This window comes from Furipterus horrens, unplaced genomic scaffold (assembly GCF_987537825.1).
Source record: "Furipterus horrens unplaced genomic scaffold, mFurHor1.1.pri manual_scaffold_17, whole genome shotgun sequence".
NCBI lineage: Eukaryota > Metazoa > Chordata > Mammalia > Chiroptera > Furipteridae > Furipterus > Furipterus horrens.
In genome coordinates, this window is record NW_028327187.1 from 88,776,167 (window position 1) to 88,800,960 (window position 24,794).

Genomic DNA, 24,794 nt, shown 5'->3' on the forward strand with positions numbered 1-24,794 from the left:
TGGAGGTTTTTTGGAGTCAGAGTTTTCCTTCTCTGATGTGCCCTGACTGGAAGATCGAACCAGCGACACTCAGCTCGCAGGCCGACGCTCAATCCACTGAGCCAAACCAGCCAGGGGAATAATAATAGTAGTAGTACTATACCTACATGTAGGTTGCTAAGATAGTTCATAGACTGTAAGTTACAGATTGCATATCATTAAATGAGAGTAAGAGATACAATAAAGATACCGTCTCAAAATGAGTTGACAAAACAAAATTCCAAAGCAAATGAAAAAAAAAAGAAACCTTTGGCAGTAAAGAAAACCAACACAATCAACAATTAGCAAATGAATATCATATTATGAAACTGTTTGACATTTTAAAAGATGTATGATAAAAAAGATATATTAACTTCTGTTTTTGATGTGGCAGCCCAATAACAAAACATCTCCATTGCTGATTATAACTAAAAACTGGACACACACACAAAAGCCAACTACATGAAGACTCCTAACAATAAATAATAACAGGAAGATTATTATGAAAGGAAATAAAATCCTGGGGAGGAGTTTCTGAATATTTTTCTCTTCTACATTCTATTCCATTTAAAAAATTACTCAATACCTTATCATTTGCCAGGTTTTTAACAATTTCCATAATATTTTTATTTTTAAATTTTATTAAACATATTGGGCTGACATTGCTTAATAAAATTACATAGGTTTTAAGTGTACACTTCTATAATACATCGTTTGTATGTTGCATTGTGTGTTCACCACCCAAAGTCAAGTCTGAATTTTTAAAATTTCTTTTCTCCCTTGATGTCATTGTTAACCCATTCATTATTTAATAGCATGTTATTCATTCTCCATGTGTCTGAATGTTTTTGAGTTTTTTTCCGTCAGGTTGATTTCCAGTTTTAAGCCATTGTGATCTGAGAAGATGTTTGATATTCCAATTTTCTTGAATTTGTTGAGGCTTGTCTTGTGTCCTCTCCTTTGGTATATCTTTGAAAATGTTCCATGTGCACTTGAAAAGAATGTATATTTTGCTTCTTTGGGGTGAAAAGTTCTATATATATCAACTAAGTCCATTTTATCTGGAGTATTGTTCAATGCCTCAATATCTTTGGTGTCTCTTTGCTTTGAAGATCTTTCCATTGCTGATAATGGGGTGTTAAAGTCCCCTACTTTTAGTGTGTTGCTGTCTATATCCTTCCTGTAGTCTTTCAATTTTTTTCTTACATATTTGCGTGCTCCTATGTTGGGTGTATATATGTTTACAAGGGTTATATCTTCCTGATGGATTTTTCCCTTAAGTATTATGAAATGTTCTCCTTTGTCTCTTTTTATGGCCTATGCTGTGAAATCTGTTTTGTCTGATATAAGTATTGCTACCCCAGCTTTTTTTCATGTCCATTTGCTTGAAATACTTTTTTCCATCCCTTCACTTTCAGTCTGTGTATATCATTTGTTCTAAGGTGGGTCTCTTCTTTTCTCATATGGAATGAGTTTGCCCCAATGTAGGCCTAAGTTTTTGAACTTCACAGTGACTAATTCTTACTGGCCAGAGAAATCAGGCAAGAGAACCTTGTGGACCACAGAATATAAGGGGAATTCCAGAGAGAAGAAAAGCATAGAAAGAGATCCCCTAACTGTGCATAAGCCTACATAATCTCACCATCAACCCTAGGCTATGTATGTGTAGAATAGAGTCAAGCTAGGATAGCAAAGGCTTAGAAAATAGAGCTAACATTGAAAGCACCACCTACTGCAGATAAGACAGAGGTCATACTTTAAATCTGAGTTGATATTTTAACAAAACCAACAAAAATAAAATTTAAAAGATCTCTAGAAGATTATAACAAGGCTCTGGGTGTATACACCAGAATAATCACAAGGTCCATATTACACTCCAAAAAATACAGAATATAGAAAGAACCAAAGACATGATAATGAATTATTAAGGGAAATAACAATCATCAGATATCTATCCCTAGATAACCTAAATGTGGGAAGTATCAAAAAAAAAACTCAAAGCACATATTTAAACTATGGTCTTTGAGGTAAAGGTAAACACACTTGAAGTGAATGGAAAGATGAGGTTCTCAACAGAGCATTATAAGCCATAAAATATAACCAAATGGATCTCCTAGAACTAACAACTATAATATCTGAAAATTTTTAATTAATAGATGTTTCAATATAACAAGGGAGGTGACAGAGGAAAGAGTCAAGGAACTTGAAAATAGATCAATATAAAATATACAATTCAGCTCTGGCTGCTGTGACTCAGTGGATTGAGCATCGGCCTGTGAGCGAAGTATTGCTGGTTCGATTCTCAGTCAGGGCACATTGACTAGTTTGCACGTCAGGTCCCCAGTTGGGGGTATGACTGAGAGGCAACCACACAGTGATGTTTCTTTCCCTCTCTTTCTCCTTTCCCCTCTCTCTAAAAATAAATAAATAAATAAATAAACAAAAGTATTTAAAAAAATAAAATAAAATGTACAATTTAAGGAAGAGAGAGAAAAATAATGAAATTTGAATAGAGCTTCATGGATCAGTGGCACAATATTAAGTGGTAAAACATATGTGTTGTTGGGAGTCCCAAAATGAAAGCAGAAACAACTGATAACACAAAATATATTTGAAGGAATAATGAGAGAAGTTTTCCCCAAACTTAGTAAAAGACATGTATTTATAGATTTAAGAAGTCCATCAGATCCCAAACAGAAAAATTCAGATAGAAATATGCCTAGAGGGGGAAGATGGCAGAGGAGTGAGGGGAGGCTGCACTCTCAGGCTCCCGAGACCCGTCTCTAGTTTGGACTAATCACAGACAGAACATCTCAGTGAGCAGATGGTCACTGGCAGGAGAGGAGCCTTGGCACTGCTGGATTAGAGAAAAACCATCTGGGAACAACCTGTTTGGTGAAAATAGTGAAAGAAGAAAAAGGGACAAAATGGGATTCCTGACTGGGGTGGCTGCCCGAGCCACGGCTTAAAGGACACAAAGGTTTTTTGGAGATTACAGGCCTCCCCAGAGGGAAATCAGAAGGAAAGCAGATCTCTGCAGGCTGACAGAGACAGGACTCGACCACGTGGCATAGGCGCTGAAAGACGGGAGACAGCGTGCTGCTGAGCAAGTGAAATCATAATTTTTTTCTTTATATTTTTCTCTTGTGAACTACGGAGAGGGGGGGAAGTTTGGGGGTGAAAGTACATTCTTGTGGAGCACAGGCGCAGAGGTGCACACGCTCACTCCCCAACCCTCCCCTTGGGTCGCGGGCGTGCATAGGGAAGTGCCCTCATTCACTGGCCCAGGTGCGCAGGGCCGAGAGTCCAGGGGCCCCTCGGACACACCCCAACAGACATAAGGTCAGTGCCCAACAGGCTCAGGGAGGGACCTTTGGATACACAGAAGACTGTGCGCAGTTGCCCCTGGCCAGCTCCAGCGGGAGCCAGGCCCGAGTGCCAGGCCAGAACACAGAGCATTCTCTTGGGCTAGGCGCATACTCACCCAGGCGGGTGCAGGAATGGTGTGCAGATGTGGTGCCGGAACAGCAGGCAGCAGCGACTCACAGACACTTACCCAGAGCTCTGCGCTGAAGGTAGATCCCCAGCTGCCGTGGGCGAATAGTGGCGCGCAAGAAACAGCAGGCAGCAGCGACTCACAGACACTTACCCAGAGCTCTGCGCTGAGGCTAGATCCCCAGCTGCCCGGGGCGAATAGGGGCACACAAGGAACGGCAGGCAGCAGCGACTCACAGACACTTACCTGGAGCGCTGTGCTGAGGCTAGCTGCCTGGCTGCCCTGGGCGAACAGGGGCGCGCGAGGAAAAGCAGGCAGCAGCGACTCACAGACACTGACCTGGAGCTCTGCTCTGAGGCTAGATCCCTGGCTGCCTTGGGCAAGCAGGGGTGCACAAGTGCCAAAATACCTCGCCGACATCAATAGGCACCAATCGCTCACTTCCACTGTACACGAGTGTCTGGGGACCAGCACTGGCAGGCGAGAGACAAACTCCTGGAACACAGTGCAGCAGACCTGAGAATAACTCCCTGGCCACCTTGGAAACTCCCAGAGCGTTACACAACAGGCCTGAGGCAGGCTCTCGGGCCACCTTACCCGCTCACAGGTGTGCCTCCAAAGACACCTTGGCTAGCTCCAACAGACACCGAAGGAACTTGCTGTGCGGGGGCCCACAGCTGCAAGGAACAGGAAACTCTGACCCACCTCATTAGACCAGCTGTGGATACAGGAAAACAAGACAACACACAAAGGCTGAACTGACATCTCCACAAAAGAATTCAAGATAAAGTGGATAGAGTGACTCTCAATCAACTAGCCAGAACAAAGATAATAACAAAAAGCATCTGAAATATAACCAGACAGCATAAACCAACGATATAAAAGATACCCCAAGAACATCAGGCTCAGGAGATCAAAGAGACTGCACCACTGAAACCCCCAGATCTACCATAAAGAATCTCATACCACAAAGGTGGGAAGGCAAAGCAGACAAATCCAAATAACAAAAACAAACAAGAAGAATCCAACTTGGTAAGACGCAGAAACAACCTCTCAATGAAAAGAAAAGAGGAATCCCCAGAAAGAGAGGTAGATGGAATAGACATAGCCCAAATGTCAGACATGGAATTCAAAACTATGGTGGTGAAGAAGCTCAATATGTTCGAAAACCTCAAAAACAACTATGACAACCTCCAAGGAAGTTACCAACAGCTCCAAGAAAATTACAGGGAACTTGCAGAGAACTATACCAGCATAAAAAAGACATAGAAACTATCAACAAGAACCAGGAAGAAATAAAGAATGCAATCTCTGAACTGAAAAACACAGTAGAATCAGTCAAAAGCAGACTAAATGAAGCAGAGGATCGTATTAGTGAGTTAGAGGATAATGTAGGAAATAATTCTCAAACGATACAGCAAAATGAAAAAAGATGGAAAAAATATGAACAAGATGTAAGGGAATTACAGGATAGCATTAGAAAAATAGTATCAGGACCATGGGAATAAGAGAGGGAGAAGAAAAGGAGCATGGAATTGAAAAACTAATAGGAGAAATAGTGACAGAAAATTTTCCCAACCTGATGAGAGAAAAATTATGCAAGTCCAGGAAGAACAGAGAGTTCCAATAAAGAGGAACCCCAAAAACCCACTCCAAGGCACATCATAGTTAAAATGGCAACATTCCAAGACAAAGAGACAATCCTAAAAGCAGCAAGAGAAAAACAGCAACTAACTTACAAGAGAGCTCCAATAAGGCTATCGACCGATTTCTCAACAGAAACACTACAAGCCAGAAGAGAATGGTCAAAAATATTTCAAGCAATGAAAAACAAAGGCCTACAACCAAGAATACTCTACCCAACAAGGCTCTCATTCAAAATGGAAGGTTAAATAAGGATTTTCTCAGACAAAGGAACACTAAAAGAATACATCTCCACCAAACCAGCATTGCAAGAGATGCTAAAGGGAATATTCTAAAAGGAAGAGAAAAAACAAAAAAAAACAGTAGAGGAACAGAGATACAAAGGGAAATGAATAAATACATGTCAATAATAACCTTAAATGTAAATGGCTTAAATGCTCCCATTAAAAGACATAGGGTAACGGAATGGATAAGAAAACAGGACCCACATATTTGCTGTCTACAAGAAACACACCTCAAAACAAAAGATTTACATAGACTGAAAGTAAAGGGATATAAAAAAATATTCCAAGCAAATGGACCTGAAAAACAAGCTGGGGTAGCAGTCCTCATATCAGACAAAACGGATTTCAAAGCAAGGGCAATAAAAAGAGACAAAGAAGGACATTTCATAATACTTAAAGGAACAATCCATCAAGAAGATATAACACTGATAAACATATATGCACCCAACATAGGAGCACCTGAATACATAAAGCAAATACTAGAAGACAACAAGAAGGATATTAACAACAACACACTCATAGTAGGGGACTTCAACACTCCATTATCAACAATAAACAGATCATCAAAGCAAAGAAACACCAAAGATATACAGGCATTGAGCAACACACTAAACCATATGGACTTCACTAATATGTATATAGAACTTTTCACCCCAAAGAAGCAAAATATACATTCTTTTCAAATGCACATGGGATATTTTCAAAGATAGACCACATGATAGGACACAAAACAAGCCTCAACAAATTCAAGAAAATTAAAATCATATCAAGCATCTTTTCAGACCACAATGCCTTGAAACTAAAAATCAACCTCAGGGAAAAAAATCAGAGACACCCAAACTCATGGAGAACGAATAACATGCTATTAAATAATCAATGGGTTAACAATGACATCACAGAGGAAATCAAGAAATTTCTAGAAACTAATGACAATGAACACACAACAGCCCAAAACCTATGGGACACAGCAAATGCAGTCTTAAGAGGGAAGTTCATAGCAATACAGGCATATCTGAAAAGACTAGAAGAATCTCAAATAAAAAATTTAACCCTAAAGATACAAGAACTAGAACAACAACAACAAACAAAGCCTAGCGCGAAAAGAAGAAAGGAAATCAAGATCGAAGCAGAATTAAATGACATAGAAACTAAACGAACAATCCAAAAAATTACCAAAACTAGGAGCTGGTTCTTTGAAAAAATAAACAAAATCGACATGCCTCTAGCCAGGCTCATCAGGAAAAAAAAGAAAGAAGACTCAAATAAACAAAATCAGAAATGAAAGAGGAGAAATCACGACTGATACCTCAGAAATACAAACAATTATAAGAAATTACTACAAACAGCTATATGGCAAGAAATTTGACAACCTAGTAGAAATGGACAGATTTCTAGAAACATACAACCTTCCAAAATTGAATTGTTTACAATAGCTAAGTGCTGCAAACAGCCTAAGTGCCCATCTGTAGATGAGTGAATAAAAAAACTGTGGTACATTTACACAGTGAAATACTATGTAGCAGAAAGAAAGAAGGAACTCCTGCCATTTGCGACAACATGGATGGAACTAGAAAGAACTATGCTTAGTGAAATAAGCCAGGCAAAGAAAGCAAAATACCATATGATATCACCTAATACAGGAAACTAAAGAGCAACACAAACAAATGAACTAAATAGGCAAAGACTAGAATAGCAGTCAGTAGGGGGGTGGGGGGAGGGAGAGAAGGGGGATAAGTAAGGGAAGGGTCTAGTCAAGGAACGTGTATGAATGACTCATGGACATAGACAACGGGGAGGGATATGATTGTGGGAGAAGGGATGGGCTGGGAGGTGGGAGCAATGGGAAAAAAAATGGGACAACTGTAATTGAAAAACCAAAAAATAAAATTTAAAAAAAATTAAAAAATAAAAAAAGAAATATGCCTAGACAAGTCATTACCAAACTGCTGAAAAGCAAAGGTAAAGGCAAATTCTCAAAAGCAGCTAGGGGAAAATGGCCTATAGGAAAACACAGATTTAAATTATTTCTGGAGGTAGAAGACAGTGGAACATCTTTATCATATTGAGAAAAAAAACTGTCAATTCCAACTTGCATATCCAGAAAATAAAATAATATTTGGGAATTAAGGCAAAATAAAGACGTTTTCATATGAAGAACAATTAGGAGAATTAGAAAACTGCACAGGAAGTACTAAATGAAATTCTTCAAAATGAAGGGAAATGATACCAGAGGGAAATTCAGATCTTCAGAAATGAAGTAATAGATATAGTAAATATCTTCGTAAATATAAAAGAGAATTTTTTCTTCTTAACTCATATATATAAAACAATTGCCACAAGAGATATTTTAGCAGGGTTTATGTTTAATATAATTCTTAGTGTGATCTGCCCAGTCTCACTTTATCCTGCCTTCTCTCATTCTCCTTATTGTTTTATAACATATGAGTCACTGGATCTTATAGCAAGAACCTTGCTTTTAATTACTGGTATTGGCTTGCTGTTCAGACTCTGCTTGGCTTCTTCCCTCCTACTGCCACTGCCGCAATTAAAGTTTCTTATTGTCTCCTACAATATATGCTCAACTCTGTCAGCTTGGGTTAGTCATGATTCTTTATTTAAAAATTTTCAATACTTCTTGATCAATATAATTAAGCCCAAATATCATAGCAAGACAACCAAGTTCTTTCACAATCTTACCCAAATCCCCTCTCCCTGCTACTCCTTTACTCAGCTCCAAATCGTTCACCAAATGTCCCATTGTGTTTCAGCTCAGTTTGCATTCTAACATACAGGTTTACTGTTTCCACAGCCTAAAACACCCTTCTTATCCTTATTTTTTCAAAAAGCTCAACTTTTATCATTTCCTAACAAACCTCTTTCTGAACATCCCCCAGAGTTAATCATCCGTGCTATTTTTTTCTCTTCCTCAATGTTATTAAGAATAGCTACGATGTTCTGAGGGTTTACTTTGTGCCAGGTACAGTGCTAAGATATTTATGTATGGTAATTCATTTTTTCCTGAAAACAATTCTGTAAGGAAGATGAGTATTATTATAGCCATTTTTCAATTGTCTTAAGAGTCAGAGAGAATAAAAGACTTAACAATACTAATATAGCCAGTTAGTGTATCTTTCTGCTATTGCACATAAAAAAGACAATTATAATGCTTTGAGATGTCTCATAAATGTCAAATGGAAAGTTGGTTAGACTCTCTGAACTTTACTTTCTTCTTAATAAAAATTAAGTTCAATTAAGATTAATATATCATTATATATTTATACTTACTATGTAAATACTGCTTAGTAAAATGTATCATGCTGATGTATGTGTTTAACATAAATGTTACTATTCTTTTTTGGTTTTTCAATTACAGTTGTCCTATTTCCCCCCCATTGTTCCCCCCACCCAGCCCATCCCTTCCCCACAATCATATCCCTCCCCGTTGTCCATGTCCGTGAGTCATTCATACACGTTCCTTGACTAGACCCTTCCCTTACTTATCCCCCTTCTCTCTCTCCCCCCCTCCCTCCTACTGACTACTATTCTAGTCTTTGCCTATTTAGTTCATTTGTTTGTGTTGCTCTTTAGTTTCCCGTATTAGGTGATATCATATGGTATTTTGCTTTCTTTGCCTGGCTTATTTCACTAAGCATAGTTCTTTCTAGTTCCATCCATGTTGTCACAAATAGCACGACTTCCTTCTTCCTTTCTGCTGCATAGTATTCCACTGTGTAAATGTACCACAGTTTTTGATCCACTCATCTATGGATGGGCACTTAGGCTGTTTCCAGCACTTAGCTATTGTAAACAGGGCTGCTATGAACATAGGGGTGCATAGCTTTTTTTGAATTACGGTTTTAGGATTTTTCGGGTATAATCCTAGCAGTGGAATCGCTGGTTCAAAAGGCAGTTCCATTTTTAGTTTTTTGAGGTAATTCCATACTGTTTTTCATAGTGGCTGCATTAGTCTGCATTCCCACCAACAGTGCAGTAGGGTTCCTGTTTCTCCACATCCTTGCCAGCATTTGTTGTTTGTTGATTTGTTGATGATGGCCATTCTGACAGGTTTAAAGTGGTATCTCATTGTGGTTTTTACTTGCATCTCTCTGATGGCCAATGATGTTGACCATTTTTTAATGTGCGTATGGACCTTCTGTATATCCTCTTTGGAGAAGTGTTTGTTCAGGTCCTTTGCCCATTTCTTAATTGGGTTGTTTGTTTTCTTGATGTGGAGTCATATAAGCGCTTTATGTATTTTGGAGATCAGTCCCCTGTCTGTGATATCATTGGCAAATATGTTTTCCCATATGCTTTGTTTCCTTTTCATCTTTCTGATGTTTTCTTTTGCGGAGCAGAAAATTTTAGTTTGATGTAGTCCCATATGTTTATTTTTTCCTTTATTTCTCTTGCCTTAGGAGATGTATCTGTGCAGATATTGTTATGTGGGATATCTGAAATTTTCCTGCCTATGTTTTCCTCTAGGACTTTTATGGTGCCACGGCTTACATTTAAGTCTTTAATCCATCTTGAGTTTATTCTCGTGTGTGGTGTAAGTTGGTGGTCTAGTTTCATTTTTTTGCACGTCCCTGTCCCGTTCTCCCAGCACCATTTGTTAAAGAGGCTCTTCTCACTCCATTTTACGTTCTTTCCTCCTTTATCAAAGATTAGTTGACTATAGAGGCCTGGGTTTATTTCTGGGCTTTCAATTCTGTTCCACTGATCTATATGTCTGTTCTTATGCCAGTACCAGACTGTTTTGATCACAGTGGCTTTGTAGTATTGTTTGATGTCTGGTATCGTGATTCCTCCTGCTGTGTTCTTCAGTTTCAAGATTGCTTTTGCTATTCGGGGTCATTTTTGGTTCCATATGAATTTTTGGAGTATTTGTCCTAGGTCGGTGAAATATGTCATTGGCATTTTAATAGGGATTGCATTGAATCTGTAAATTGCTTTGGGTAGTATGGCCATTTTGATGATGTTGATTCTTCCCATCCAAGAACATGGTATTTGCTTCCATTTATTTGTATCCTCCTTAATTTGTTTCTTCAATGTTGCATAATTTTCAGAGTACAGGTCTTTTATCTCTTTGGTTAAGTTTACTCCTAGGTACTTTATTTTTCTTGTCGCTCTAGTAAATGGCATTTTCTTTTTTCCTTCTGTCTCTGATATTTTATTGTTGGTGTACAGAAATGCCTTAGATTTCTGTATATGTATTTTGTACCCTGCTATTTTGCCAAATTCACTTATTATATCGAGTAGTCTTTTAGTGGAGTTTATAGGGTTTTCTAGGTATATTATCATGACGTCTGCAAATAGTGATAGTTTTACTTCTTCTTTCCAATTTGGATGCCTGTTATTTCTTTGTCTTGTCTGATTGCTGTGGCTAGGACTTCGAACACTATGTTGAATAGAAGTGGTGAGAGTGGACAGCCTTGTCTAGTTCCTGATTTCAGGGGGAATGCTTTCAGTTTTTGTCCATTGAGTATGATGTTGGCTTCAGGCTTCTCATATATAGCCTTAATGATATTAAGGTATACTCCCTCTATTCCCATTTTGCTGAGTGTTTTCATCATAAATGAGTGTTGTAATTTATCAAATGTTTTTTCTGCATCTATAGATATGATCATGTGATTTCTGTCTTTCATTTTGTTTAGGTGATGTATTATTTTATTGATTTGCGAATATTAAACCATCCTTGCATCCCTGGTATGAATCCCACTTGATTGTGGTGTATGATCTTTTTGATGTATTGTTGGATCCTGTTTTCCAAAATATTATTGAGGATTTTAGCATCTATGTTCATCAGTGACATTGGCTTGTAGTTTTCTTTCTTTGCTGTGTCTTTACCTGGTTTTGGGATTAGGGTAATACTGGCTTCATAGAAAGAGTTTGGGATTTTTCCCTCTTCTTGGATTTTTGGAATAGTTTGAGGAGGGTAGGAGTTAGTTCTTCCCTAAATGTTTTGTAGAATTCACCTGTGAAGTCATCCGGTCCAGGGCTTTTGTGTGGAGGGAGATTTTTGATTACTGTTTCAATTTCCTTCTGTGTTATTGGTCTGTTGAGACTTTCCACTTCTTCTTGATTCAGTTTTGGAATGTTCAGTCGTGATTTCTCCTCTTTCATTTCTGATTTTGTTTATTTGGGTCTTCTCTCTTTTTCTCTTGATGAGCCTGGCTAGAGGCATGTCGATTTTGTTTATTTTTTCAAAGAACCAGCTCCTAGTTTTGGTAATTTTTTGGATTGTTCGTTTAGTTTCTATGTCGTTTAATTCTGCTTTGATCTTGATTTCCTTTCTTCTTTTCGCGCTAGGCTTTGTTTGTTGTTGTTGTTCTAGTTCTTGTAGCTTTAGGGTTAAATTTTTTATTTGAGATTCTTCTAGTCTTTTCAGATATGCCTGTATTGCTATGAACTTCCCTCTTAAGACTGCATTTGCTGTGTCCCATAGGTTTTGGGCTGTTGTGTGTTCATTGTCATTAGTTTCTAGAAATTTCTTGATTTCCTCTGTGATGTCATTGTTAACCCATTGATTATTTAATAGCATGTTATTCGTTCTCCATGAGTTTGGGTGTCTCTGATTTTTTTCCCTGAGGTTGATTTTTAGTTTCAAGGCATTGTGGTCTGAAAAGATGCTTGATATGATTTTAATTTTCTTGAATTTGTTGAGGCTTGTTTTGTGTCCTATCATGTGGTCTATCTTTGAAAATATCCCATGTGCATTTGAAAAGAATGTATATTTTGCTTCTTTGGGGTGAAAAGTTCTATATACATATTAGTGAAGTCCATATGGTTTAGTGTGTTGCTCAATGCCTGTATATCTTTGGTGTTTCTTTGCTTTGATGATCTGTTTATTGTTGATAATGGAGTGTTGAAGTCCCCTACTATGAGTGTGTTGTTGTTAATATCCTTCTTGTTGTCTTCTAGTATTTGCTTTATGTATTCAGGTGCTCCTATGTTGGGTGCATATATGTTTATCAGTGTTATATCTTCTTGATGGATTGTTCCTTTAAGTATTATGAAATGTCCTTCTTTGTCTCTTTTTATTGCCCTTGCTTTGAAATCCGTTTTGTCTGATATGAGGACTGCTACCCCAGCTTGTTTTTCAGGTCCATTTGCTTGGAATATTTTTTTATATCCCTTTACTTTCAGTCTATGTAAATCTTTTGTTTTGAGGTGTGTTTCTTGTAGACAGCAAATATGTGGGTCCTGTTTTCTTATCCATTCCGTTACCCTATGTCTTTTAATGGGAGCATTTAAGCCATTTACATTTAAGGTTATTATTGACATGTATTTATTCATTTCCCTTTGTATCTCTGTTCCTCTACTGTTTTTTTTTGTTTTTTCTCTTCCTTTTAGAATATTCCCTTTAGCATCTCTTGCAATGCTGGTTTGGTGGAGATGTATTCTTTTAGTGTTCCTTTGTCTGAGAAAATCCTTATTTAACTTTCCATTTTGAATGAGAGCCTTGTTGGGTAGAGTATTCTTGGTTGTAGGCCTTTGTTTTTCATTGCTTGAAATATTTTTGACCATTCTCTTCTGGCTTGTAGTGTTTCTGTTGAGAAATCGGTCGATAGCCTTATTGGAGCTCTCTTGTAAGTTAGTTGCTGTTTTTCTCTTGCTGCTTTTAGGATTGTCTCTTTGTCTTGGAATGTTGCCATTTTAACTATGATGTGCCTTGGAGTGGGTTTTTGGGGTTCCTCTTTATTGGAACTCTCTGTTCTTCCTGGACTTGCATAATTTTTCTCTCATCAGGTTGGGAAAATTTTCTGTCACTATTTCTCCTATTAGTTTTTCAATTCCATGCTCCTTTTCTTCTCCCTCTCTTATTCCCATGGTCCTGATACTATTTTTCTAATGCTATCCTGTAATTCCCTTACATCTTGTTCATATTTTTTCCATCTTTTTTCATTTTGCTGTATCGTTTGAGAATTATTTCCTACATTATCCTCTAACTCACTAATACGATCCTCTGCTTCATTTAGTCTGCTTTTGACTGATTCTACTGTGTTTTTCAGTTCAGAGATTGCATTCTTTATTTCTTCCTGGTTCTTGTTGATAGTTTCCATGTCTTTTTTTATGCTGGTGTAGTTCTCTGCAAGTTCCCTGTAATTTTCTTGGAGCTGTTGGTAACTTCCTTGGAGGTTGTTATAGCTGTTTTTGAGGTTGTCGAGCACATTGAGCTTCTTCACCACCATAGTTTTGAATTCCATGTCTGACATTTGGGCTATGTCTATTCCATCTACCTCTCTTTCTGGGGATTCCTCTTTTCTTTTCATTGAGAGGTTGTTTCTGTGTCTTACCATGTTGGATTCTTCTTGTTTTTATTGTTATTTGGATTTGTCTGCTTTGCCTTCTCACCTTTGTGGTATGAGATTCTTTATGGTAGATCTAGGGGTTTCAGTGGTGCAGTCTCTTTGATCTCCTGAGCCTGATGTTCTTGGGGTATCTTTTATATCATTTGTTTATGCTGTCTGGTTATATTTCAGATGCTTTTTGTTAGGATCTTTGTTCTGGCTAGTTGAGTGAGAGTCTCTAACCACTTTATCTTGAATTCTTTTGTGGAGATGTCAGTTCAGCCTTTGTGTGTTGTCTTGTTTTTCTGTATCCACAGCTGTTCTAATGAGGTGGGTCAGACTTTCCTGTTCCTTGCAGCAGTGGGCCACCACAAGGGCGCATTCCTTCGGTGTCTGTTGGAGCTAGCCAAGGTGTCTTTGCAGGCATGCCTGTAAGCGGGTAAGGTGGCCCGAGAGCTTGCCTCAGACCTGTTGAGTAGTGCTCTGGGAGTTTCCAAGGTGGCCAGGGAGTTATCCTCAGGTCTGTCGCACTGTGCTCCAGGAGTTTGTCTCTCGCCTGCCAGTGCTGGGCCCCAGACACTCAACACTCGTTTACAGTGGACGTCAGCGATTGGTGCCTATTGATGTCAGCGAGGTATTTTTGCACTCGCGTACCCCTGCTCGCCCAAGGCAGCCGGGGAGCTAGCCTCCAGGCAGCGCTCCATGTGAGCGTCTGTGAGTAGCTGCTGCCTGCTGTTCTGATGCCACAGCCACCCACCGTTCCCGAATCCGCCTGGGTGGGCACGAGCCGAGCCTGAGCAAATGCTTTGTGTTCAGGCCTGGCACTCGGGCCTGGCTCCCACTGGATCTGGCCAGGGGTGACTGCGCACAGTCTTCTGTGTATCCAGAGGTCCCTACCTGCGCCCGTTTGGGTACTGATCTTATGTTTGTTGGGGTGTGTCTGAGGGGCCCTTGGACTCTCGGCCCTGCGCACCTGGGTCAGTGAATGAGGGCACTTCCCTATGCACGCCCATGACCCAAGGGGAGGGTTGGGGAGTGAGTGCGCGCACTTCTGCGCCTGTGCTCCTCAAGAATGTACTTTCACCCCCAAAGTTCCCCACCCTCCACAGTTCACAAGAGAAAAATATAAAGAAAAAACTACGGTTTCACTTGCTCAGCAGCACGCTGTCTCCCATCTTTCAGCGCCTATGCCGCCTGGTCGAGTCCTATCTCTGCCAGGGGGCAGAGATCCGCTTTCCTCCTGACTTTCCTCTGGGGAAGCCTGTGGTCGCCAAAAAGGCTTTATGTCCTTTCAGCCGCAACTCGGGCAGCCACCCCAGTCAGGAATCCCGTTTTGTCCCTTTTTCTTCTTTCACTATCCTCACTAAACAGGTTGTTCCCAGATCGTTTTTCTCTAATCCAGCAGTGCCAAGGCTCGACTCCTGCCAGTGACCAGCTGCTCACTGAGATGTTCTGTCTGCAATTAGTCCAAACTACAGACGGGTCTCAGGAGCCTGAGAGTGCAGCCTCCCTTCACTCCTCCGCCATCTTCCTTCCCAAATGTTACTATTCTATAAGCTGCTTTTTCAACAGTATATTTTGAAGACCCTTTCATGTTAGTATCTACAATTGTAATATTCATTTATTTGAGCTACTGCATAAATAGATGACCATTCTCTTATTATTGGACAGAATTATTTCCCATTTTTCACTGTTACAGACAGTACTGCAGTAAACAGTATCATACATGCTTCTTTGATTCCATGAGCAAGTATGTCTCCAGGGTCCATGCTAAGAAGTGAAATTGCTGAGTCATGAGGTATGCACATTTTAAGTTTTAACACATACTACAGTACCAAACTATCCTCTGATCCAGCTGATACAATTTACACTATCCTCTGCCTCATGGCTCTGCTTTGAGGATCAAACATAATAGTAATTCACATATAGCTCTCAATTAAAAGATGTTATTATTTTTACCTATTTCCACTTTCTGTTATCAGCTTTCAGATATTTACAAAGAATGAAAGGTAATATTATTTTAACTTACATTTTTCTAACTGAGCTTTTTCTTCACTAATACTTCTACTTATACTCCTGTTTCTCTAAATCTAGAGTTAGCCTAGAGTCTTCATTATTCTCTAATGCTTTTTGTTTTTGTATTAATTTACAGAATACTTTTTTATTCTTGATACTAATGATTTGTCTTTATATCTATAGCAAATATTTTTGACCAGCCCATATCTCACCTTTCAACTTTGTTAATGGTGTATTTTTATATGTTTCAATTTTTATATACTCCAATGTAATAACTTTTCCTTTCAGATTTGTATATTTTGTATTTTATTGAGGCAGTTTTTCCAACCCCAAGGTCATAAGGACATTTTAGCAAGCAGTGAAGCTTCTGTGGATTTTCATCTGTTTTCCTTCTTTAAGAGTACTCAAATTCTGATCCATATTCTTATTAGGAAAGCAGGGACTTGATAATTGAAAATTATGAAAGGTTTCATCTATATTTTCTTTGAAAAATTAAATGTCTTCTTAAACAGAAATGCACACAAGCACAAATAATCCTAGGGAAACGTGAATTAATCAATGGACAGTATCAATGTTGATATCCTGGTTGTAATAGTGTACTTTCTGCCCTGGCTGGTTTAGCTCAGTGGATTGAGCGTCGGCCTGCGAGCTAAGTGTCGCTGGTTCGATCTTCCAGTCAGGGTACATCAGAGAAGGAAAACTCTGACTCCAAAAAACCTCCGCTGCCTTGCGGCATACCTCTTCAGGGGAAGGGCTAAGGGAGTAAACCCCGACAGAAAATCCGGAGCCGGAGTCCCTAAGGCGGTTTGACGTTGTAGTCAACACCGGCAACTCCTGCGGCGCACCTGAAGCCAAGCTGTATTGACTCCGTCTTTCCCTTGGACCCTTCAGCTGCGAAGAGAGGGGGGGTCTGCTGCATGGGCAACAGCAGACCCTCCATATCACCCTTCCCAGGCTCTGTAGCTTCAGCTCCACTGGAGAGGACACTCCAGCGTCAACGCAAGATGTCAATTCAACACGGGAGGAGACAGATGCCGTGTCACTCCCGAGTCGGACTGCACAGCCATTCTCGGCGGTGCAGATAGACACTTAAGAAGCTACACCATCGTCTCTCGAGACGGACGGCTGCCGACGAATAGTGTACTTTGGTTTTGCAAGACATTATAATCAAGGGAAAAGGTACAGAAGATGTTTCTGTATTACTTTTATAACGGCTTGTGAATATACAATTACTTCAAAACAAATAAAAAACAAAAACAAAAAAACTCTACTGAAGCCTTTAAAGGACAGAGTATTCTAAATACTATATTTTGAAGACAGTCCCAGAAGAGAAGTTACTGAAATATCTTAGCAATGACAGTATCTCTGAAATAATCATGTGAATTTTTTAATCATGTGGACTTTAAATGGTATCACTTAGAGGAAGAAACTGTAATATATTAAAATGAATCTCCTGGCTTTATTTTTCCAAGAAGTTAATTTCTTTTCCTGGCCAACTTCACAGGTTACTTACATTTTTATATTGAGCATTTTATCAACCTCTTCACACTTAATCTCTTTCATTTCTGACAGAAACCTCTGAAATAGGTATTACTATTTTTTCTTATTTGAGGAAACTAAGTTTCAGGGAGGTTAAATAACTGATGGTTAGGCACACAGAGATGGTCGGAAGTGATTTGGTTCTTCATTCTTTTTATCTTGGTTACACCTTTGTAGGTCATCTTGCTTTCCATTTTTAAGGTGAAAGCAATTGTCCTGCTTCATTTCTCACTTATAAAATCTTACTCTCCTTTCTCTTTTTTCCTCGGACTATTCCAGTGGGAAGTTGTAAGGTGAATTACATTGTTTTTCTACTTATCAATGCTGTATGTAAGCCCAAAAGCAATCATGAGAGATGCAATTTTGAAATTAAGTAAGCAGGCTGAAAGTTCCCTGAACATGATGAAGAGAAGAATAAAATTGATTACTCACTTAAACATTCCCTCTGGAGACACTACAATTGATGGGTTCTTATCATCACTTTCTCTAATACTTCCTTCTTTCTTGGCACAAGGCTTTCATTAACTTCAGAGGATGCTCTGGGCATTAAAGAGATGAAGGAGTGTGTAATGGAGATAAATAGAACATATAGAACATAATGTACTTAGGTTATGAGACAGTTCTTCCAGGTCATGAGGTCTTCAGACTTTTTTATGTTAATATAGCTTCAAAAAATTTTATTAAACTAAATACTGTTTCACAAATTTTCAAATTTACCTTTAAATTTTTCGTCATAATGTTAAATATGTGCAAAAAATATTTTAAATATATACATTTTAAATAACCTTGCATCACTCTTAAAGGTACCCACTGGAATTTGTTACTACACTGCCACTCATTGTCATCTATTATTTAATTATGTGGACAAGGTCTTCTTTAACTTTCATAAACTTTACACTATTTCTTTTCTCTTGGCTTCATATTTTTAGTTATTTCTCCCTCAAAGTTTTTACCTATTGTAATATATGTTTTCCTTACAAATTTTTTACTAATCAACCTACTTTTCTTCTATGCAGTAAATACATGTATTTAAATTGAAATCTAATTTTTTAGAAGTTCCTTTGATCAGAGAACGTCACATATTAAAATATACTAGGATTAAATTTTTATTACAATTATTATGAGAAAAATGATTAGAAACAAATAAATTACAGGTTTTGGTAAATATTAAACATAAGAGTATAATCTTAATGAAAATACACTTCTTAAAAGGCAGATAATATTGCTTTCACACAATCAGTTTATGTACCCATGAATAAATTGCACTGATTCTTAGAGTGAAATAGGATGTAACATAAATTCACTTACTTTGTCCCATTTATATATTAAGGAAACTTGCCACTTAAATAAGAGAATGGGAATAGAAAGAGCTTTGTTATAAAACTGTCATCCAATTCTTAGAACTTGTTCTAAGTTATATTACAAAATTCACATAGTGATCTATCATCAAAAATTATTGTTCATAATCTGGTAATTGATTTAGGTATTCCTTCACTTTTATTGATAACAAAAAAACTGAAACCCCTGGATTATAAAGGATATTGTTGCCATTCACTTTCTCAACAAAGGTCATTCACTTTCTCAACACTATTGTGAATTCTTTAAATTATCCTTTGGTTGGCACTGTGGAGTATGTCAGACCCCAGAGCAATGACCCATAATAAGACTCAGTATGAGGATCTGTCTTCTCTAAAAAGGGAAAGAGCTATTGCAAAAGGGGAGGGAACTAGCCTCGATTACATGTTTTCTCTAAGTAGACAATTTTTAAGAAAGGGAGTTTAGTGAAGCTGAGGATCAAGACATTCATACCCTAAAACTTTGGAGGAATATTTAGTACCTCCCTTCAGTCACAGTACACATATGTAAATTTGAAGAACAATTGCCCAAAACTATGGGGAAATTTTGTAATGCAGCATAATGGGGACCACCTTGGTTCAAATTCTGGCTCATTCACTTTCTATCTGTTTGATTTTGAGGCAAATTATTAACTTCTCTGTGCTTCCATTTCTTCATTTGTAAAATGGAGATAAAAATGGCACACACCTCATAAAACTACCATAAAGATTAACTAAATTAATATGTGTAAAGGGCTCAGAATAATGTTTACTACCATATCATCATTATTACCATCAGTATTATCACCATCCTAGAAATGAGTGGGGATCAGGGAAGAAGAAGAATAAAATATGTCTGAAAGAGGAAGAAAGAAAAATAGCAGGTGAGAGTGTGTGTGTGTGTGTATGCATATGTGTACTGATATGTATATACATATCAAAATCTAGAAATATTTAGAATAGTGCAATTATTCACATGCAAGCTCCTTGGAGATAGCTTATACTTATTGTCCTTATAGCTCACCCTCACACTGTCCTTTGGATTTTCTAGCACATTGCTGTAGTCATAATAAACTTCCAATAAACATTCTATAAATGACAACAGAGTGAGGCGAGAATACAATGCTGGTAAGTTAAGTCACAAATTATAAACAAATTGTTAAAAACAGTGCAAGTCTCTGAATTGAGAGTCATGGTCCTGGGAGACCAGTGTTTTCTCCTAAAACTGATATTCAGGGTCCCATGCCACTCTACCCCATTTATACTTCCTAATTCTGTTCTTCTGACCCAAAGCTGGCTGCATAACTTGAGTGCAAAATAAAAATGCAGGACCCCCTGCTCAAAATACAGGAAAAATGCCTGTACTAAAAGTTAAAGATTTCCCTACCTTCTGAAGTTTCCTTTTCAAATTGCCATGTTTTTTCATAGTCATTTATTGTTTTTCTAAACAAAGAAAAGTAAAAAATTTAAACTATTAGCATGAATTTTATACTGTGAAATGTTAGTTTTAAACACAAATATAAGAGCATTTAATGCATATGTAGAATCATTGAAATCGCACAATTTGTATTTCATAGCTCTTACATGCACATGTATTCCATTATTACCAGAACAGTAGAATGAAAAATAACTATTGGTTGCACCCATCTTTACTTTTCCTTCTATGTCATCATTTTTAGCATAAGGGCAATAACTGAAGTAAGAGAGGAATGGTAAAGTTCCTTGGTCATTTATATAGGATGGGGAAAAAGCAGGGTTACAGTTGTTTGTATGGGGAAACAATACAATCATTAATAAATAATAATAGGAGAATAAACTCTGTGTTTCATGTACTCACAACTGTAAACCTACTTTTGCCCCACCCTGTATTTCTTATAATGCTATTGCCTACTTTTTTATTAACTTTATTGGGGTAACATTACATAATGTTAATAACATTATATAATTTTCAGGTATAGAACATTATAATAACATCTGTATATTCTACTGCATGCTTACTACCTAAAGTGTAGGGTTGTTGTTGTTTTGTGTTATCATATATTTTACTCGTTTTATCCACTTCACCCTCTCCTACCCTCTTCTTTCTGCAAAGAAAATTCAAATTCAAATAGAAAATTTAGGGGGGCTCATCAGTCATAGTGATACAGAAAGATCTGATTAAGGTCACTAGGAGAAGTAAAAGGGGCTGTAGGAGGAGTTTGCTGAGGCAATGGAAAGCAGTCTAGGACAGGATTGGCTGAGAAGCTGAATGCCTTCAGAGCCAATGGAAATAAAAAAAGGGCTGGCTCTCTGGCTCACAAGCTTTTCTGGCTCCTCAGCTGGCTCTCAGGCTCTGGCTCTGGCTGGGGCTCCCAGGCTTTTCTTCCTTGAGGATGCCTGGATGATCATGCTGCAGCTGCTTGCTTTTTCCAATGGATGGTATTTTGTATGGGAAAGAATTCCGGGCATAGCCTGGAATCAGGCTGACCTGGAAGAGGGTGGCAGGTTTTTCTTTGGGTGTTCTAGAGGGAATAAGCTCTGAGGCAGAAGCCTGCCACTCTTCCAAAATTGTGTATTATATTATTTTAATTTGTAAACTAACCCTACAGAAAATAACAGGAAAATGATAGAACTAAGGTGTCAAGAGTTTAGCCTTAGTTGATAAGCTTAAGTGATTAAAGCTGTGACTTGATAGGCTTAAGTGACTGCTTCTGAATAAAGATTTTATCACCAAACCTTTGTCTCTGGAATTTTGCCTAGAGAGTGGCAGCAGGCAGCACGACCCTAATTGCTGTTCAGTGACAACAGATACAGCATACTTACTTTTACTTGCTTTGAATCTCTCTGAACTCCCACACAGAATGGGTCCACCAGAATTCTGTGCTAATGGAACATCTCAAACACTATTCATGAATGGGGATGTAAGGAATGACAATCCCACAGACTGTGGGTGCATCTCCTCTGCTCCTAGGCATGCCCTATTGTCCCATCAGACTTCACTATCAAGATAAAAGATCAAAGACAGAATTATTAATAATATCAAGACAGCAACCGCAGAGCATTAAACTAAGTGCAAGGCCCTTCTGAGCATGGAGACTTGTGTGATTGCAATAGTCATACACCCATAAAGCTGGTCCTGCTCTGAACTTCTCAGGTTGCCATTATTTTTTCATAGATATAAATACTAATGCTTACTGCTTTTACAGTTGACTAAAAAGAGTTTTCTCATTAGATTTTCATTTCCAATGCAAGCCCATCTCTAAACTGCAAAGTTTGGCACTGATAAAAATCCTTTGTTAAAACCTGTCCTGGAGCTTTAAATTACACCGAAACTTACCTTGGTTATGAATGTGTGATGAACACAGATATATGTCTCCAACATCTTCCTTCAAGGAAGGATTTGTTGCCCCAGTTCTCCACTTCTTCAGGGTCTGCCTAAGAGAGGATTGCCTGAGCAGTGTCTGCTGCAGAGAACCACCTTTCCCCAGTTTATACCCATTTGGGCTGGTCCACAGTCAATGGCTGGTCAAAATTAAAATATAAAGACCCAGACAGTTTGATCTAATGAGTTAGACAAAATATTGCATGAGAAGAACTGCACAAGTCATAGTTATACTAAAGAGTTATTTGTCATTTATATGAAATTCAGAGTTAACTGGGTATCCCACATTTTTATTTGTTAAATTTGGCGATCCTAAATGGGGAAAACTCTGACAGGCTGTTTGGTCTCCAGAGCCCAGTCTGGTTCCTCTAGCCTTTGTCAGGCCTACTTTGCTGTTCAACTTCTCCCTCTGCCTAATCCTACTTCCCTCCCTTTTCTAACAAGTACCTCTCTTCCCAAATTCTAACTCAACATCTGCTTTCAGAGAATCCAATGTGCATCAACATTGATATTTAAACCCTGGTAAAGGCATCTTGTGATCTCTTAAGAAGGCTGGACTGTTAAATTTGAGCACGAACCCAGGATCATTCACAATCTACTAGTGTTTAGCGGCCCCTGGGATAAACATTGAAGCTGGAAAGACGCAGAAGAAAGGTTTCAAAACAAAGATGACAGTTTTCACAATTAGGTTTTATGACATTCACATCACTATGAATGCATATTCATGTAATTGGGCAGCATGGGGTCTGGCTGATTGTCACCATGTATACACATATTACAAAGATTTGTGAGGAAGGAAACAGTTTTTTGTTAACAGGAAGCCCAATTTGAGAGGGCTGGAAACAGTCTGAGCCAAACTCATTTGCAAAGCACTGTAATGTAAACCAGGCACCCTCAGGAAGATTAAAGTTCAAAACCAAACCAAGAATTTTCCCATTTTGCTTATCTGTCCTTTTGGAGCTTAAGCCAGCCACACAAATAGTTTTCCATCCTCTCTGGGGTATGCACTTGTGGGTTTCAGAGTCGCCATAGTCTTGTAGCAGCTCTCTCTGGCTCTCAGGGTCTGGAGTACGCTGCAAGGTCACTCCAGACAGCCATGCAAGGGAATCTCCATTCATGAGGAGCCTCCATATGCAGCTCTCCAAGCATGAGAGTGGTAGCAGTTTAGGACCCAGGTGCAGCGCTACACTGGGCTATAGTGTCTAAGGCACACATCCCAGTGTGGAACCATGCCTTCAGGGGGCTGCCTTCCAACCAGGGGGTGCCTAAGCTCCCAGTGGTCCCAGCACCTGCTGCTCCCACCAACATATTGGCAGCAACAGCAGAAACTGCCATTCCCAGGCTCCTGCTGGAGTTATGCCAGGTGGTGGGCAGTCCTGTCCCCATAGCACTGGAGCTGTCACGAACAGGCCCGCGCTGGCACGGGTCATGCATAGGTGGCAGCTGCCATTGCCTCGTGTGTGTGTGTGTGTGAGTGTGTGTGTGTGTGTGTGTGTGTGTGTATGACACAAGGCTTGTCAGGCCCACACTGGAGGTGCGGGCAAGGAGGCAGAGACAGCTGCCGCAGCCTCCCATCTTGGCCAAAGGCATGGGGTCTGCCAGGCCTGCACTGGATGCATGGGCTGAAGGCAACTATAGCTGCCCTGTGGGAGAAGGGCACAGGGCCTGTTGCCTGACCACACTCCCCAAGCCCACCAACCTGAGCTTCGTTCTCCTCTGCTTTCTTACAGGAGCCCTCTGTATTCCAGGCTGGCCCTAACCCTTAGGGAAGGGTCCCAGGAATGTTCCCAGGCCACTGAGTTCCCAAGGCCCAGGAACTCCAGCCCCTGGTGGTCGGGAAAGAGGGCAGAATCCAAGAGAGCAATGGTTCTGCGTGCTCTCCTTTTAAAGGCTCCCCCAGAATCCCCTGCACAGCCAGCGTGCTCACCCTAGCTGTCAGGGTGATGTACTTGCTGGTTCTGGTTGGGCAGCTACAGTGCAGCTGCCACTCACACACCATCATTGGTGCCTCCCAACCCCTCCCCCATTTCTTGGTGGGGTGTACCCCCCATTATATTCACACACACATCTATTTGTAAAAAAAGTTAGTAAGTGATGTTTAAATAAGACAATTAGTTTAAAGCAATCGATAAACATACTTTTTCCAATTTGTTTTTTTTTAATCAAGCAGAAAGTATAAAGATATACATTATCTTTAAAAATATATATGAATATAAACTATTAAATTTCTATTTGTTTTTGGGTGATGAATAAATAAGTGATAGTGATTAAGAATTTGACTTCTGAAGTTAGACAGAGATGAATACATATCCTGATTTTGCCTCTTACTAGATGCAAGTTCTAACTTTTCTGAGTCTCAGTGTACTAATTTGCAGAATGATGATGATAATCATATTTACTCTAGAAAGCTGCCATGAGATTTAAAAGAAATAAAGCATGTAAAACACTTAGCTTGGGGTGTTTCCATAATATTTTTATTAATATTAGCTTTTATTGTTAAAAGAAAAGAAACACCTTTCTTAGGGCCAGGTTAACAATAGCTAAGAACCATGAGGGGGCCAAGTATATTTTCTTGGCTAGATTAATACTGTATTTATCTCCTTTAATTTACAGAACTCTTATCCTATTAATGTGAATTTTCACCTTTTGTAAAAATGCCCAGATACATATTGAGTTAAAAAGGTTATTAGTATTACAATAGTTACTAATATAGTGACAATAGTTTGGGTTATTTTTATTTTTTATTTTTTTCATTATAACTGTAGAAACATTTATTAAAGAGAGAATATTAGTCTATCCAAGAAAATAAGT